The sequence below is a fragment of the Protopterus annectens genome, chromosome 8.part0, assembly GCF_019279795.1.
Source record: "Protopterus annectens isolate FY-2018-M chromosome 8.part0, PAN1.0, whole genome shotgun sequence".
Lineage (NCBI taxonomy): Eukaryota > Metazoa > Chordata > Ceratodontiformes > Protopteridae > Protopterus > Protopterus annectens.
The window spans coordinates 833,863,984-833,881,393 of NC_056741.1; positions in this window are offsets into that span (position 1 = coordinate 833,863,984).

Consider the following 17,410-nt stretch of genomic DNA (forward strand, 5'->3'; position numbering starts at 1 on the left):
TAGTCTTTTTAAGTGGAACATCAGCTTTAAACAATTTAGGAGGCTCTGACCCCTGGTGACACTGTTATTGTAGTCAGAACCTCCCCCTTCACTAATATCTGAGGAACACCCCTAGGCCCTTGAGTAATTACTAGCCAAGGTTCCCCCTGTACATCCAAAACAGATATCCAAGGCCTCCATGGATGTGTATGCATGAAGTCAAATCCATGCGGCCTCCAAAGTGGTCACTACAGAGGAATCTGGGAAGGAAACTGTACAGTCTTCAGGGCTTTCACCAGCCTCAAGAGAGATGTCTGGTGAAGGTGGAAAGGCAAAGAATCTGACTGAACTTTCTTGGTCTTTTTCTTCACAGACAGTTGACCCTTGTGCCAGAAAGATCCTTCCATACTGTCTTTAGCCAATAGTTTAAGTCATTGGTTTTCTAAGTAAATAGCTCATAGGTTAGTACTAGACTAACTGCCCTTGTGGGTCATTTTAAGCCTAACCAATTACCCCATGTGAGAATCAAATCCTGCTCCTTCTGTTTGTAAGATGAACAACTTAACCATTAGAAAGCCGACTATGCAGATTTTAGGGATGAAAGCTTGACAAATCTCTCAAGATGTAGGGTCGTGGGAAGCACTTAAGCAAAATGAGCACTGCTTATGATGATTTTTATGGGGAATCTCTCATGCACTGGCATTTTCCCTTTCTGCAGGACATGAAACCAACAACCAGAACAAGGCAAAACAAAGATAAGAAAATCAAAAAACCTCAATGGGACACTCATCTGAAAGTGATTAGATAACCAAGAGCTGAATAAGCATTCAGATTGATGACAGTGTTCAGACTGATGCAAAGAAGTTTTGAGGATGGTATGTCCGGAAGTCAACTTTATGCCCTATGCCATATGTGTGATGTACACCATACCAATTACAACCTAAAGACTTTTATATACTGGCCAGATGTTGGGCTACACTCGGCAGGGGATCCCTGTTGTAAGGAATACTGCAACAGTGATATCACTGAGGTTTCTCAGTCCTTCAGAAGATACTATGAGCTGTTACAATTTCCAGAATCTTCACCCATTCCTCCTGTGTGTCATTTCCTGCAATTTTCCTGATGGGTTGTATACATTTTCTTAGTTTTTCAAGTTTTTATACACTCACCGCAAACCTGAACAAGCAGCTGCAGCTTTAGTTAATCATATAGCTGCTAAACATTTAGTTAATTCCAATACTACACTTTCTGAGTAAGATGGGGAGAAAAGTGCATGCTCCTGCAACTTTGATTTTCAGAATTTTGACTTGTCAGAGGTTCATAGGTGTAAACCAGGCTAATGGCAACTAGGGCCCTTATAAGCCTAGTCATGCTACCCCAAAATTTGATATATACTCCTTGAAGGCTTGTGGAGTCGAGACGTCAGAGTGTGTTTTATAATAAATTTCCTGTGGATTACTAGCTGGTGGTTCTACTTTTGTTCAACATTGTGGTATTTATATATATATATATATATATATATCGGTAGTGATATATTGACTGCCTCTGTCCATCAATGGTGGCCTCTTAGACCCTTTTCCTTACACCTACCAAATGTTGTAGGCTAGGGTAATCTAGCACTAAAGCTAAGACTACTCCAGTAGTGATCAGTATGATGAACTAGTGCAATTGTGTAAGTGGTGTTCAAATAATCACTGCTGCAGTAGCTGCTCCCTCCCTCATTCACATTTTTTTCAGCTGGGGTTATATTTTACCCCAAGCTATGTCCTCTCAGAGCTCAGCCTCCCCTTCTCAGTTGGCATGAAAGTTCTAATAGGTTTGGCACTAAACCCTGTTTTTAGGCACCTTGACTTGAACTGCCAAATGAGTTAAACTAAGTGTAAACCACAAATCGAGATGAAAGCACAGTAGAACCTAGTCCCAAAGTTCGCTGGAGAACCAAACCCAATGCAATTTGTGTTTCAACATTCTTTTTATTTGAATTGTGGAAATAAATTTGTTTGCTTTTAACCCAGACTCAGACCTTTATTTGGTTCTCCAGCTAACTTTGGGACTGAGTTAAATTGAGACAAATTATGTGCATGTAAGGTGCCCTGAAGCTTTGGAAGCTAGCTACCTAATTTTGAATCCTACTGTCTGCCTTGGTGGGTGAGAATAGGTAGTGACTCCAAAACGCATACAGTTGCCTGTGAGAGAACAGGCTAAAATCTATATGGGACTGGCAGATCCCTCAAGTCTCAGTCTATTGTAGCTCAATATCTTTTTCTTTCCTGGTTGCAGGATAAAAGCAGAAGGCTGTGTGCAAAGGTCTCAACATTTAATGATCCAGGTAGGTGCCAAAGTTTTAGACCACACTAGCCAGATTTTTCCCCTCCTAAATTTTTCATAGAGCTCATCCAAGCAATCTTGATGGTTCTCATCTACACAAAACAGGCACTATGAGAATCTTTAGCTGGTATTTGCCCTATGTGGACATAATTGTCAAAATGCTTTTCTGTGGATGCAAAAGGACCTCGGAAAAATTACAGAATCCATTTGACAAGAACCGCAAATCAAACCCAGCAATAATAGTTACAGTGTCCAATACAACATCAATTTAGAGATATTTAAAAATGTCAATACTTGTGCCCACTTCTGTGGTGTAGAGGGATGAAGCTCCAATTACAATCTAGATGACCCAAGTCTTAGCTTGGATGTTGGAAGAGTCAGGTAGGGGAGGTATTTGTGAGGGGCCACCCATCCCTTGGGAGTGGTGATTCTAACTGGCTAATCACCACAAAGCAAACAAAAGCTTGCAAGATAATGGAAACAGAACCAATGAAGTGGTCTTGGCACTCCCAGACTGGTGATGGTAGCTCTCAGGGTGTGATAGCTTGTGCATGTGGAAAAGGTTGGAGCCTCTAAGGTGATGTAGGTGCGCTCATATCAGCCATCAGGGTGGATTTAGGGCTTAACATACCCTCACTGCCAAGATGTCAACAGGAACACAAGTCACCCTATGGCTACCCTGAATGATTGCAACTCTGGCTTGCTCTTGGTCTGTAGCCTCCCCATTGGGGAGGAAATAATTGGGACTAAATCCAGTAGTGAGGTTTGATGAGCAGCAGTGTCTAGATACCTCAGAAAGGGTGCAAACTCTTCTCTTGAAATTGCCTGCAAGGGACCTTGGGGCAGGACAGCAGAAAGACAAAATTCTTTCTTTGTGGCAGAGAGAACTAAGTAATGGAATGAGTGTCTCTTCCTTAAAAGACAAGCATAGGTTTGATATTTAGTAGGGAGTAGTTATGCTACATTTGGGAAATCTGTGGACGCTTGAAGTCTGACCAGAAGGCCAGATATCTACCTTCAGCAAATCTCATCAGTAAGAAAGCCATACAATGAACATGTCTGAATCCCCAACCTTAAGCAGTGAGTGGAAGTAACAGGCCAGACATAAATCAAGTTTAACTTCTAAAATCATCTCTTGCTCTTTGATGTCCACCAGTCTGTTTCAAACATTTCTTGACCTAATACAGAAGTGTTTAAAACAGAGTCAGTAAAGTAAACTGTGTGTGCATAACTACAGATAGCTTACTCATAATGGAAAATTATAGCAGACACAGATAACCACCATCATCATCCATTGGTGTGGATGTAACATTGCTAACAATTATAACAAAAGTAATTTCACCTAATCATGATAAAATTGTAACTGAAACCATGGCAAATAAGATGCTTGGTTTCTCCTCTTCACCCTTTTCTGAAACAAACACAACATATTAAATACTAAACAGCTACCTATGAGATGAAAGATGACAACTGATGTAGTTGCCACTAGTTAACAGACAGAATGGGATACTGCATAAAACACAGCAGAGAGATGTTAGGTTAAGCTGAAGGAAAATAAACTACTATTCTGAATGATGATTATTTAAGCTAAGTAGATGAAAACATGTTTAAAACTCATGTTCCTTTGTAAGGAATTGATAGTTTTCTCCTAATATCAAAGTAATAAACTTGTATATTAGCAATGAAATATAGCATGACCTAAGTATTACTGTTTAACTTGGGCCTTCAGAATGCATTGCAAAAGAAATGTACTGCCCCTCCTGTTACTTCATGTTTTCTCTTGTCTATATTCTCCAATCATAAAGGGAGTGCAAACATAGGGTGTTATGCCTTGAACTTTAAAGGGCAGAAACAGGTCAGTGGAATAACTATCCCTATACTTCTTATCTGAATGTGTTAAATGCAGGTAGCCAATTTACAGTGGCTGTGACATGACTAGTACCTATAGCTTAGGCATGAGGCTTCATTTATCTGCCTGGTGTATAATGTTCAATATTTATGTCCATTGGAGACTTCCAAGATGGCTGCACATCAAGTAACAGCTTATTTCTAGCTTTCCCAGTATGAAAAGAGAAACTCAGCAGAGAAGGCCAATATACTTGTGCTTATGGGTAAATTTCAGTAACTGGCTAGTAAGTGCACTGCCTGGATGCCAGGAATAAACAAATACACAAGGACCTGGAAAAAAATCAGCTACAAAAAGTGAGAAAGAATCACTGACTGGGGAAAGCTCTGCAGCTGTTCAGAAAAAAGCAATGCAACCTTCAGACATGGTTTCCCGTAACCTAGAAGAAGATATAAGACTACTGCATACAGACCTAGTTAAAATAAAACAGTGGTAGAATATATCAACACAAACAATAAAAAGCTGTAAAAATAAAAGAAGCTTTAGGCAGATATTCAGCTGATAACAAAGCTGCAAAAATTAGAGGTTGAAATAAAGAAAAGGCTGGCTGAATATGAGACTGGTCAGGAAAAAGAGAAGTTTAAAAAAATAATAGAATTAGAGGACAGAGCACATAGGGACTGGTATTCCACAGCAGGAGGAGTTAGTTGAAAGGGTACATCATGTGCATGCTCCAAACCTGGCTATAAGAAAGCAACCTAGACCTTCAATAGTAAAGATGCAATCATACCAACAGAAGGAGAATGATTATTCATTGTACACCAGACAAAACATTAGCAAATGTATTCCACTATCCAGGGAATTTCAAGATGCAGGTGCGAGATTCAAACTGCTGTACCCAGCTGTTTTCAAGGTATTCTTCCCTGGAGGGACAAAATTAGATTTTGATGAGGTACATGTTGAGGAAATACAAAAGTCTGTCCAAGAAAAAGTATGCTGTGAAACAGGAGATTCTGCTTCTGGTAATAAAGACCAGAGACCTGTGCAACCTTTTCAAAAATTTCAACGGGAAATGGAGAGAAGGAAGAGAGCACAATAGTTGACTAGAAAAATCCAGAATATGTTGGAAATGAAGCAGAGACAGGATTTCAGAGATGAACAGTAATAAAACCAGTTACTTAATATGAGATTACAATGCAATAATTATATTTGTGAAATATCACAGAACAAGAAAATCTAGAAATATTGCACTTTTTCAGAATTTGTTATTGAGAGAGACTCTAAAGCATACACCCTACATCATGTCATTAATGTTTGGAAAAGTGCTTTGGGGAGGGGAAGAGGAGGGAGAAAGTTAACTGTAAGTAAAGATTTTTTTTTCTTAAATAGTACCAATTTTGTGGCATGTGGTTTTCTTTACATGATATAACACAAAGATTTTTTTCAGTTATGTTTCAAGTGTAATGGGGGATTGTAAACAGGTGCTGCTGTTTTTTTTTTTTTTTTTCTCCCCTCTCTGTTCTTGTTCAGTTTTAAGAAATATAGGCACTGCAATGTTGTGTATAAAAAAAGCCTGGCTGTAAAACATAAATGAAAAATTAATGTACATTTTTCTCATTCTTGCAGGGGGATTAAAAACATTAGATTGATTAGTAACAAAGTTTTAAGACAGAGCAAGGAAATGAAAAACATAGACTATTATGAGGCATTTTTCTAGCAAACACATGTATGCTCAGTAACAATTCTGCTGCTGGTCTTTTTGTTTCTATAGAAACATTCTGATAGAGACTGTCTGCCTGGTTCTCCTCTCTCCATGGAGACAATCTGATAAGGAGTACAATCTGGTGGAGTGTGATTGTCTGAGGAAAAGAGAAATTGGCTAGGAGGTTCTCTGAAAGCATTCAGGGGCTTTTCAAGGTAATGTTTTATGAAAACGGGTTTTCCCAGTTATAAATACAAGACAGACAAAAAAAAAAAAAAACAATCAGCACTGATGGCCTCTCTTTTATGTTAACTCAAGTTTGTGAATGTGGCTGTCAGTTTGGGAATTTTGTTATTAGGAGAGTAAAACTTCAACAGTTGAAGGTGTACATAGTTTTGACTGTTGGGTATTGGGGTGTGTTTGAGGGCTTTCACTAAAACATTTTCTAAGATGTGACATAGGCTTAAGTCTATATAACAAGAAACAACTGTATACAAGTTCAACCTGACAAACATGTATGTAACACACACGGAACCAGACATTTAACTAAAAAGATGTTATCCATAACATGGGAATATTTTTTTTTAATACACTGATGCTTTCATGTTCTTAAATGTAAATGGTCTCATACATAAATACAAACAAGAAAGAGTGGTGAACTACATTAAAAATGCAGACCGCAAATAACTATGTTACAGTAGATACATTTAGAAAGAACTGAACATATGAATTTGATAAAGAAAGTTTTTCAGGATGGTTATTCAGCAGAATACCTGGGGCAAAGGAAAAGAGAAGTACTTATAAATTGCAAGTGCAGCTCCAATAATGACAGAAGATAAAAAAATAACAGATTTGTAGTGCTAAAGGGCTACTGGCAAGGGAGGATTACACTGGCACATATTTATATTCCATCTAAAACTGTTATAACAGAGCTTATGAAAATTCTGGTAGAAATAATCAGTTTTCAGCAAGGAATGTTACTTACAGGTGGGGACTGGAATTTGATTTATAGCAGTGAAGATGTGTCTGGGGGGCCCTTAAGGGAAAATATAACAAAGGAGGTTGATGAAATTTCTACAAATATTTGCGTGGAAGATGTGAATTCTGTAATAGGGGTTCAGAGTGAATTTACATATTCCTCAAGGGGTCTGTATCAGATTGTCGAACTTGTATAAGTTTGAATGATGCAATACTGAACCCAAAAGTCCGAAATACAAAAATAGCAAAGCCACAGCACATCGATTTTTTTTTTTTTCCCCAGGGAAAAAATATTGGTAGGCCGGTTTTTGGGGCTTTGCTACTTCTTCCACTGTGCTGCAATCTCAGTTTGTATGTTTAGGGGGTGTGGGGGGCACAGACCCCCCCCCCCCGCTTTAGGTTTAGTTTTGTTTGTTTTTTATTAGAAAACAGTGATTTGTTTCCCTGGGGGGGAAAAAATCGCTGTTCTGTGTGTTTGTTACTGTACAGTTTCAGACTTTTAGGTTCAATATTACAATATTCGAACTTATACAAGTTCGACAATGTGATATAGACCCTTCCTCAAGATATAAAAACTGGGCTAGGCTAGACAGAATTTACATTTCATAGGAACATGTGCATTTAAATTGAAGGTCTTGACACCCACCCAATAACAATTTCAGATCATGTGCCAATAATAGCTGAAATAAAAAATGAGACAATGGCACTTTCCCACCTATGTGTTGAGAGAGGAATTTAATGAATGGGTAGTGGAGATTATTCAGGAGCTGTTAGGATAGACATTTCTTCTCAAAATATAGCTAGGAAGTGGGATAAAATTAAGGTGCAGTTTAAAAACATGGTAGAAATAAAAGAAAGGCAGCTATGGTTAAGAAGTAACACAAATTATTTAGAGAGACTGACAAATGTTAAAGTATTGCAGAATACAGGGAATCTCACAGAACTAGAGGATGAACTGTGGAATGTTAGGCAGAAAATAAGGGATTACCTCAATAATATGCACAAGCTTAGAAAGACTGCTGTTAAGGAACTGTTTTTTGATAACATTAGAACATAAAAACTTTCAGCACAATGATTCAGGCAACAGAAAGTAGAAAGGGCTGTCACCAAACAACAAAGAAGGTAGCAAGAGATCCTGTAGAGGTATTAGAAATATTTTGGAAATTCTATGAGAGTCTCAATAAAGTAGAGGGATATGAAAATCAAGAAAAGATACAAATGGAAATGTTTATGGAAGAATTAAATATGACAAGGTTAGAGGTAGATGAGGCTCAATTACTAACAGGATAGGAGGAGATGACAACAATTATGTATAACCAATCTACAGGAAAATCCCCAGGAATAGATCACACTCCTGTGGAAGTTTGGAAGCTAGGAGGAAAAAACTGGAGGATTTTGTTTAAAAGTATCTTAACAGAAGTACCACCACTGTCTTGGAAGAAAGCAGTCATAGTTGTAATACCTAAAGAGTGTAAGGATCTATCTTCATACAGGCCCATTCTAATACTAAATCACTATTATAAAGTCTTCACGACTGTAATGGCTAAAAGAATGGCAAAAGTAATGCCAAAACTGATTGACAGGGATCAATATGGTTTTGTGGAGGGGAGGCAAACATTTGACAACATTAACAGAACACTGATGATCCAGAAAGAAGCAGAATGCAAGTAAATACCATTGTTGTGGGTGGGTCTTGATGCAGAGAAAGCATTTGATAGCGTAAGCTGGGACTTTATGAACAGGGCAATGGAAGCATTTGCATTTCCTGAAAAAATTATAAGGTTGATTAGGAGAATATATGAGGCATCGGAGGTGAAAATTAAAGTGGGTGGAGTCCTCTCTGATAATCTCTGCTTGAGCTGGGGTATCTTCTTTCCCCTTTATTATTTGCATTATATTCAGCACCACTGGCAAAGAAAATAAGGGACTCAGAAATTCAAGGATAAAATTGGTATGGTAGGCAAAAAAAGCTGGCTTTATTTGCAGATACTATTTTGTACCTGACAGAAAAGTGTTGTAGAACATTTTGACAGTTTCATATTTTTTCTGGATACAAAATTAATGAAACTAAAACAAAGGCAAGAGCAGTAAATTATGTACCCACACATGAACTGATTCAGGAACCCATATTTATTGAGACATGATACAATGAAATATTTAGGAGTATGGATTAAAATATTCTAGTGTGACAGCTAAGAATATGTGAGAAGAGACTAAACAAAAGATAATACAAAAACTAAGAAAATGAAAAGTAAGATACAAGCAGTTAAAATGTTTTTAGTCCCTTTAGTCTTATACACAGGTCAGGCATATTTTTATCAACCAGAGGAAAAGTTGTGGATAACAATAAAGAGCTGAAGGACTTTATCTGGGAGGTGAAGATGGCAAGATTCAAATGGGATAAGCGGATTCTTCCAGTAGAATAGGGTGGATTGGGATTACCCAATTTGAAGGGGTATTTCAGAGCTACACAGTTACGACTCCTATACATAGCACAAGCAGAAAACTATAATTCAAAGTGGAAAGGGATGATGATGAAACACAAGGAAAATTCAAGAGACTGAGATTTTGGATGCAGGTCTTTAAGGAGAACAATAATCATGCAGAATATTATATCCATAAGGTAGCAGAAATATTCTAAGAACTAAACCAACACAGGAACGGAGAAAAAGATTTTGCCAATAGCGGGTTCTGCAATTAGGGATACAGACAATAGGCAAGAGGGGGGCAGAAATTATTGGAGAAAATTGGCAAAGGAACCAAGGTATTGGGAGCAAATAACTGAGGAGGGAAAGATGATAGAATGGGAAGATGCAAGAATTTGCCCTCCCTATCTGGGATTGATATGAGTATAGGCAAAGAGAAAGAAATAGGAGGGTTCCTAAATGAAAGACCAGCACTGGTAGAGTTTTTAATAAAATGTAGAACAAAAGCTGCCATTAAAAAAGGAATAATTAGTAGAGCATATTGCATGCTAACTATAAGAATCAAATGAGGTTAGAAAGGACTGGGAAGATAGCTTGGCTAAGTAATTCCCAAGAAAACAATGGGAGGATATATGCAATGCCTCCTAAATATGCAACAAAATATAGAAGATTTAGGATTCCTGCCTGGAAATGTTTACATAGATATTTTTATACCCCAAGTAGACTCCAGAGAATTTTTCCTCAGGCAGACAGTAAATGTTGGAGGTGTGAAAGGGAAGAAAGAGGTAATTGGGAACATATTTTTGGGAGTGTGGTGATTTGGCAGACTTTAAAGATTCCCTGCAGGATGCACTGTCATAGATACCAGTTGGACAGATTGGTCTGATGAGGGGATGATATTTCTGAGCTATGATGCAGAATCGGAATTGCCTAGACATGGTAAGGTCTTGCTGTGTCTAATAATGGTGGCTGCTAAAAAAGTAATTACTAGAAAATGGAAATCAAAATCTAAACCAACTATACTGGAAGTAATGAATATAGTAAGAGATAAAACAACTCAAAATGAAATATTTAGAAAAGGGTTTGAGCAAACTACACAAGACAAAATGGGAATTGTGGGAAGAATGGGGTCTAACAGGCAGCAGAACTTAAGTGAGTTATATAATGTTTGAGTGAGAAAGATTGGGTAGATTATAAATGATTTATAATGTTTACAACTGTGTGCGTGTCAGTATGGTCTGTGATGTAAAATGTTTGCAACTAGGATTGTGTCGATGTGGTTTGTTTTCATTTATATAAATGATTGCCTATGTAGCTAGTGATGGTCTAATAAAGATGTTTCTTGTTTGAAAAAGGCAGGAATTGAATAATTTACGTAGCATTGCTTAGGTTATATGATATATAGCAATATACGTGAAGTATATTGTTTATGTTAATATAGTTTGATATGAATGTAAATTTGCCTACGTCACAAGTGATAATTCAATAAAAATGTTTGTTTATATTGGATACAACAGCAAAAAGGAGGCACTGGCAAAGCATAAATGGTCATGGTCATGTGACTCGACTGGTTTGTATTTCCTATGACATACTCTGTTCTAACTTTAGAGTGCTTGAATGAAAGATTGCATTTCATGAAGCAAGTCTCCATAGGCACAGAACTGACCTAGACTATTCTTACCTTATTACTTATGGTGAGAAATGCAGTTAAATCAAGCATTTTCACTAATACAACTAAAGTCAACATTGCATTCCATATGTGTAAGCCACCGACAGTGGATCCGTGCTGAAGAAATTTTATGTTATGAGCCCAAAAATGTAGATTACCAGATTAGGTGGTGGTAAGGGAATTCATGGAGGCAGTTGGAAGGGATGCAGGATGGACAGAGAAATACTAAGGACAGAAGAGAGAGGCAGGATGTTTAAATGCAGTTAAATAACTGACTAGATAGGCTCACTGACTCTTTCTGCTATCAAGCAAATGTAGAATCACCTCATTTACATAGCTTGTGCACAGCAAACTAACATGGGGGAAAATATTTTTCTCTGCTTATATTATGCAAATCATACCCCCCCCCAAAAAAAAAGAAAAATTGCTCTTGAGAAAGGCGGTCTTGCACCATTGGCTTTCCAGCCTCCACCCTAGTTTATGCATCATCCTTAAGTCATGATCAAACAAAGGCTTGAGATGAATCAATGGTCTACAGCTTACATTTACAGGGGCATCCTGATGATACCTGAAAGGGTAACGGCATGATTATACCCTGAAACCAGTTCATCTGCTCATCTCCTCTGACCCACACTAAGGTCAGAGTCAAGAACTGGGCAGTGTGTTAGGATTTACTGCCCAAAAAGCTCTACATTTCACCACCTCAGAAGTTGGAATTTGAGGTCTGGGGAAAAGGTAAGCCTGAAGTGGAACAGACAGTGCAGATGATTAAGTCCAGATTTATGGGTTGAGTGTAAACAACCTGACCAATACCGAAAACCTTCCATTAGCTTGCAGGTCTTGCCATCTATCCATACATTAAAATCCCCAAAAAGTAACCATTTGGTTAAAGCATGAACTAGACTGACAAACAGATCTGTCACCTCTTGCAGAAAGATTCTGATGTAAATGAAAGTTATGTACTCACCATAACCTCAGTCTGGTTCAACCTGTGGGACTTTGGATCCAGCACTGGCCAATTTCAAATCTTTAGTCTACTTAACTCCACCTCCCTTACCCATAACTCTCTGCTCCTCTATCAACTCCCCAGACTGGGTTTGCCCCATGAGAGAATCCATAATGATAAAATGTATACAACTGGGAATACATCTCCCACAACTTTGGAATATGTCAACCAAGGGGAATGCAAGACCCCAACAGGTGAAATAAATTATATCCAATGTCTGGTCATCACAGGATGAAAGACCTGCCAAGTCAGCAATAAGGCAAGGGCATGAGAGTGGGAAGGCTGAACCAGATGGAGACAGAAAACAGATCATTATAGTGAGTACATAACTTTCATACCCAATGCTGTTTGGTTTCAACCTGTGGGACAGAGTCCCCAGCCACAAAGAGTTCCTCAGAAGGAATTAAGGAAAGATACTACATAAAACAGTGGAGCTGAAGGAATCTCTGGATCTAGTTTGAATGTCCATCTTATAATGTGACACAAAAGTGTGGTAAGCCAGTCAAGTGGTAGCAGCATAGACATCCACTGGTACTCTAGAAAGGAAAGCTACAGACCTTGTTGAATTATCTTTTGGCTTGTGTAGAAGAGTCTTGCCATACAGTCTGACAGCCACTTGGACAAAGTTATTTCAGACACAGGACAGCCCAGCCTGGTTTTTAAATAGGATACAACTGACTCGGTTTCCTGAAAGATTTGCTACGGTCAAGATAGAATCTTAGCTGCCTATGTATATTCAGCCAATGTAACAGATATTTTTGGAAAAGACAAGAGAGCCCAGCCTGGATTTTAAATGGGAGTCAAACAACAGACTTGATTTCCTAAAAGATTTGGTATGGTCAAGATAGAACCTTAACTGACTATTTTTATTTATTTTATTTATTTTTATTTTACATTTGTTAACCGGGCTAGTCCAACTGGATATATTTCCATTTTCAGCAGAGGCCCTGGGAGAAAAGCTCCACAGTAACATTTAAATGTTTATAATGTACAATTTTCTGAGAAAAAGGAAGCATGAAAGTGTAAGACAAACAGTACATGAGAGAACAGTAGTTCCAAAGTCAATACTATCTAAGAAACAATACCATATAGAAAGAGAAATATTTACACCAATATAAAAATAATACAATCGTTAGAAATCAGTAGAGAGCCTTAGCTACAGTAAAATAAGCTAATTAAGAAATACAGGAGCTTTGAAAGGAATAAGATACTCCTACAGTAATGTATGTGAGGTTGTTAACAAATATGTTCACAGATAGTTCATCTATTTTTAGGAAATAGTTTAAAGTAGTTTTTGCTACTAAGGGGTAAGTAGTGTTAGAAAAAGTAAAGGGGAGGGAGGATATAGAAACATGGCAAAAAAAAGAATGCAGACAATTAGTCAGGGTAAGAACAAGGGCATAACCAGTTCGTTATAAGATGTTGCTTCAGCCTTTGTTTAAAGAGTGGGAAGGAGGGAAGTGCAGTTAGATCTGATGGCAACATGTTCCAGAATTTTCCAGTGGTATTTGAAAACAAGGAGTCACCTGCCATGTTATTAGATTTGGTATTGCTAGCCAGTAGTTTAGTGGAGGAGCGTAAGGAGTTGAGGTTTACATAGGGGGTAACAAGGTTAGTGAGTATCGGTGTGTTCTTGGGCTGGTAAAAATATCCTATGAATAATGGTAAGTTGGGAGAGTATCAGAATGTTTCTTAGTTCAAGCCAGTTAAGTTGCTGTAAGATCAGACAGTGATGGCTTCTAAATGGGTTCCCAGTGGCAAACCTTGCAATATTATTATAGGAGTTAGTTAGTTTATTGAGATTACTTTTCTTCAGGTTGGTGTAAATGGGGGAAGCATAGAGAAGAGTGGAGATTAAAAGTGAGTGGGCAACAGTAGCTCTGGATGTTGGTGTTAAGAATGGTTTAATTCTATATAGGGAGCCTAATTTTCTATTTACGGATTTTATAGTGTTATTGATATGATTATCAAATGTAAGGTTACTGTTAATTAAGACTCCTAATAGTTTAGTGGTAGAGTCTGGGGTTATAATGGTACCATTATTTGATCTGATAGAGAAATTGCTTGGGGGGGGGCTTACTGTTAGGTGTAAAGAGTAGTAGCTTGTTTTTTTTGGCATTCAAAAGGAGGCAACATTTTAGGAACCATGCCTCGACTGAGTTGAATACTGTCTGAGTTAGAAATTGTAGTTCAGATGTGGAGTTGGCAGAACATATAAGAGTGGAATCATCTGCATATTGTATGCAAGTAGCTTGAGGGATTGCTAAGTAAAGGTTGTTGATGAACACTGAGAATAGAAGTGGGCCAAGAATGGAGTCCTGAGGTACTCCAAGGGAGACTGGTAGGTGGGAGGATAGTTTATTCTCCCAAAGGACTGCTTGTTTCCTATTGTTAAGGTAGGACTTAAACCAATGAACAGCCTTGGTGTCAAGAGCAAGGAATTCGAGTTTTTAGGAGTAGTGGGTGGTTGACCATGTCGAAAGCTTTCGACAGATCAATAAAGAGTGCAGATGAGAGGAATTTGTTGTTACGGTTTTTATTGAGAGTCAGTGAAAGATAGCAGGGCTGTGGTGGTACTATGAAATGGCCTGAAACCATGCTGACAATTTGCTAATATATTATGTTGGGTTAGGTGGTTGATAAGTTGATGGTGAATACATTTTTCCATAACTTTTGCTAATGGTGATAAGAGTGCTATTGGCCTATAGTTGGAATACTCATTGGAGTTTCCACCTTTATGTAGAGGGATAATGTGGGAACTTTTCCAGATATCTGGGATGGTTCCTTCATTTATGGTTCTGTTTATAAGGATGGATATAGGATATGCAACTGCTTTGGCTGCTTTTTGCAGGTATTCAGATGGTATTTGGTCTGCAGAGGGAGTACATGGCTTTAGTTTATGTAGAAGTTTTTGGATATATGTGGTAGCGATGGGTTGTAATTGGAATGTAGGGTATTAGGTAAAGAAGTTTGGAGATTAGAGTTGTTAGTGGACAGTTGGGAGGCTAGAGATTTTATGGTGTCGGTGAAGAAGGTATTAAAGGCATTGGCAGTTTGAAGGGAGGTATTGTCATCAGCCCCAAGAGGGGGTGGTGTGCTGGAATGTCCTGGGTGTAGGAGTCTATTAACGCTAGACCAGAATGTTTGTGGGTTGTTTTGGTGAGATTGCTGTAAGTTACAATAGTAGTTTTTTTTGTCAGTCAGTATAGCTTTTTTAGTGGTATTCCTTAGCTCTCTGAATGTTTGTTTCTCTGAGATATTTTTGGATGCTCTCCATTTGGCCCAAGATTTATTTCTAAGTAATATGAATTGTCTAGTTTCTTTTGAAAGCCAGGGGGCAGGTTTGGATTTCATTCTGATAGAACATTTAGGAGCATGCTTGTCAAGGATAGTTAAGAATTTAGAATTAAAATATTTGACTGCCTGCTCAAGAGGGAGAGTTTTTAGTGGGTACCAATTACAGGCACTAAGTTCATTTTGGAATAACACAGGGTTAAAATGTTTGTTGGTTCGAGAGATCTTGTAAGTAGGGGTGTTAGGGATATCATTCTTTTGTCTTAAGATGTAAGTTAACATATGATCACTTAAGTCATCTGGTAGAGTTCCTGCCTTGTAAACTTGTTGATGTTTATTAATGAGTATCCAATCTAGGATACTCTCTTTATTATTGGGTTTGTTGATTCTAGTGGTGGTGGTAATAGTTTGACTAAAGCCATGAAGATTGATACGTGATGAAGGATTCTCTGTGTTTACACGTTTCCAGTTAGTATTGAAATTGCCAAGTATAATGGTTTCTTGTGGGTAAGAAGTTGATACCCAGCTCAGAATGTCTTCAATTATAGAAATACTATTGCCAGGTGGTAGGTATATACAGGGCATTGGAAGCATTTAGTTGAAGTCGGGAGATCAAAACTTCAGCTTTACTATCCTGAGGTGGGTTGCAAGATAGGGAGGAGATCTGTAGAGTGGATTTATACAGTAGAGCTACTCCCCCACCCCTACGTTTAGTGCGGTCGAGTCTTAATATGTTGTAACCTGGGGGAATTATTTCATTATCTTTAGTTGCTGGTTTTAACCAGGTTTCAGTAAGGCAGAGTATATGAAAGGAATGAGTATCAAGAAGGGCATGGAGATGGGCAATTTTATTGTTTATACTGCGGATATTAAGATGACCTAGAAGTAAAGAATTTGAGAGACAGGTGTGGGTAGTAAAAGTGACTATATACATCTAGTCAATGTAGCAGATACTTGCCTTTGTTGGAAAACACAAGACAAATGGATCTGTTAAGGTTATTCTTGGAAACTATCTTAGGCAGAAAGGAAGGGTTAATATGAAGAGAAATTCTGTCTTTATGGAAGACCAAATAAGGAGGTGAAGAATCAAGTGCAGCTCTAAATCCCTTCTTGTAGATTTAACAGTCACCAAAAACAAAATTTCCCAAGACAAAAGTTTAAATCTGAAGAGTGAAAGTTCAAATGGAGGGCCAGTAAGAACCTGTAGAATGAAGGGCAGAGCCCAGGGAAGGACCAGATCCTGTACTGAGGCATGAAGTAGAAAACTACACTTGAGCAATACCTTGAAGATCTTGAGAGAAGCCAAAGGCAAACCATCCTACCAATGTGAAAGTTCAAAACTGCCACTAAATTGCACTTTGAGAGTAGAAAATTCTAGAACCTGAACTAAACAACACATCCAGAAAATCCAAATGGGTAAAGAAGGGGTCAGATGCCAGAGCCTCTGCCCACAGAACAAACTTTTTCAGGGTAGTGGTCAATATGATAACAGCACAGTTTCCCTGCTCTATTTGTTTTACATTTCTGACAAGAATTATGAATTTTAAGATATTTTAAATACTTTTTTCATGCGGGATCATCATCTTACCATCACTTTGGAAGACATTTGGAAACTACATTTACTAACAACTTTCCTGTCATTTTATCAAAAAGGTTTTTGCTTATTTCTCCAGGATGAGTCATTTGAAACCTAACTCGCAGGACTTGTCATTAAAGAGAAAAAACTATATTCAGTTCTTACAAACATACAACTTCCAATAAAAATTGATAATAAATTGGATAATTTTAAAGAAAAAAATGTACAAAACAAATGGAACAACTGCATGACACTGTTAAACAGAAAACCCAGATTTTGGGACTGGAAGATGCTTTAAATGCCAGAAAAAAAGGCATCAGAAGATGAACATAATAAAGAACTTTTACTAAAGCAAAATACCGTTGAACAAAATCGATGCTCTAGAGAACAGATCAAGAAGGAATAATATCCGTATTTATGGTTTACCTGAGGAAATAAAGGGTGACAACATGGTTAATTTTCTTGCATTTTGACTTCCAAAATCTTTAAACTTACCTGAATGCTTGTCTTTTGTATCGAAAGAGCACAAAGATCACTGGTTGTTCCTTCCTTGACAAAGAAAACATATCCTAGGTTCATAATTGTGTGATTCTTTTCTGGTCAAGC